The sequence below is a fragment of the Procambarus clarkii genome, chromosome 22 (assembly GCF_040958095.1).
Source record: "Procambarus clarkii isolate CNS0578487 chromosome 22, FALCON_Pclarkii_2.0, whole genome shotgun sequence".
NCBI classification, from domain to species: Eukaryota; Metazoa; Arthropoda; class Malacostraca; order Decapoda; family Cambaridae; genus Procambarus; species Procambarus clarkii.
Window position 1 is genome coordinate 42,204,005 of NC_091171.1, and position 1,749 is coordinate 42,205,753.

General features: G+C 50.5%; 1 protein-coding gene across 1 annotated transcript in view; it reads right to left on the minus strand.

Moving 5' to 3' along the window:
• Positions 1 to 1,610: 1,610 nt before the first annotated feature.
• Positions 1,611 to 1,749, minus strand: part of dve (SATB1_N and homeodomain domain-containing protein dve) — a gene marked incomplete at its 5' end in the record, with an annotated part of 274,413 nt that continues 274,274 nt past the window's right edge. The window contains one exon of the mRNA XM_069329243.1: positions 1,611 to 1,749. This exon is cut by the window's right edge and continues 6,152 nt beyond it.

Consider the following 1,749-nt stretch of genomic DNA (forward strand, 5'->3'; position numbering starts at 1 on the left):
TGTTGACGTGGCCTCTGGCGGTCGCTTGACGAAACGTCTGAGAGAGAGAGAGAGAGAGAGAGAGAGAGAGAGAGAGAGAGAGAGAGAGAGAGAGAGAGAGAGAGAGAGAGAGAGAGAGAGAGAGAGAGAGAGAGAGGGGAAGAGAGGGAGGGGAGAGAGAGAGAGAGAGAGAGAGAGAGAGAGAGAGAGAGAGAGAGAGAGAGAGAGAGAGAGAGAGAGAGAGAGAGAGAGAGAGAGAGAGAGAGAGAGAGAGACAGAGAGAGAGGGAGGGGAAGAGAGGGAGGGGAGAGAGAGAGAGAGAGAGAGAGAGAGAGAGAGAGAGAGAGAGAGAGAGAGAGAGAGAGAGAGAGAGAGAGAGAGAGAGAGAGAGAGAGAGAGAGAGAGAGGGAGGAGAGGGAGAGAGAGAGAGAGAGAGAGAGAGAGAGAGAGAGAGAGAGAGAGAGAGAGAGAGAGAGAGAGAGGAGAGGGAGAGGGAGAGAGAGAGAGAGAGATAGAGAGAGAGAGAGAGAGAGAGAGAGAGAGAGAGAGAGAGAGAGAGAGAGAGAGAGAGAGAGGGGCTGGAGAAGCAGAATACGACGCCCAGGCTTCACTGATCATGTTCCCATTCTCCTTATTAGCAAAAAAATTGGACTAAAAAGCCCGGACTTTGTCGTTTTTGTCGGGTAATTAAGTGGGGATAATTGCATCAGCGGGTAGTCACAATCTGGCCGCCATGAAAGGTCGAGCGCCCCAGAGCCACCAAACTGCCTTCTGGGTAATCGCCTAAATAGGTTGAAAAGGTACAGGGTGATGGGTGGTTGTGGGGGGGGGAGGGAATATAGTACATCCCCTCATTCACTTGGGCTGGACGGTAGAGCGACGGTCTCGCTTCATGCTGGTCGGCGTTCAATCCCCCGACCGACCCGCGGAAGGGCCGGTTAATTCCGCCCGCGGCTGCATTACGGCGGATGTGAAGGGAGGTTTTGTTTACCTCGTAGGTCTTGCCTATGTTGTCCCACGAGGAGAGAGCTTAGCTCTAGAGCCCCGCCTCTCTTGCCTATTGTGGTCAGTGCGTACGCTGCGAGGCCGAGTATACCCGACATACTATCTTTTCACGATATCTACCCTCTGACGGTAGAGTAACTCAGTTACTTTACAGCGCTGCCGCCTCTCTGACTCTTCCAGCGCTGCCGCCTCTCTGACTCTTCCAGCGCTGCCGCCTCTCTGACTCTTCCAGCGCTGCCGCCTCTCTGACTCTTCCAGCGCTGCCGCCTCTCTGACTCTTCCAGCGCTGCCGCCTCTCTGACTCTTCCAGCGCTGCCGCCTCTCTGACTCTTCCAGCGCTGCCGCCTCTCTGACTCTTCCAGCGCTATCGTCTCTCTCACGTTTTGATTACTAAATTATTTCCTAATTACTAGTTTATTTCTTTATTAATAGAATATTTCCTTATTACCAGACTATTTCCTGATGAATTATTTCCTGATTACCAGACCATTTCCTGATTAATGAACTATTTCTTGATTAATCTCATCGTATGGCCTTTGATAGCCTCTCTTTCCCCCCTACTTTTCATTAGGACAATTCAGTGATACCAGAACACTTAAATAGGACAATTCAGTGATACCAGAGTAATACAAATCGACATTTTATTGAGAACAACATCACTGTAAACAACACTGGAATCATTACAGTTCTATTAACCGGTTCTATAATAGTGGCTATGAGGGGGGAGGAGGAAGGGGGAGGGGGTGGAACATCACTACTTTGGTT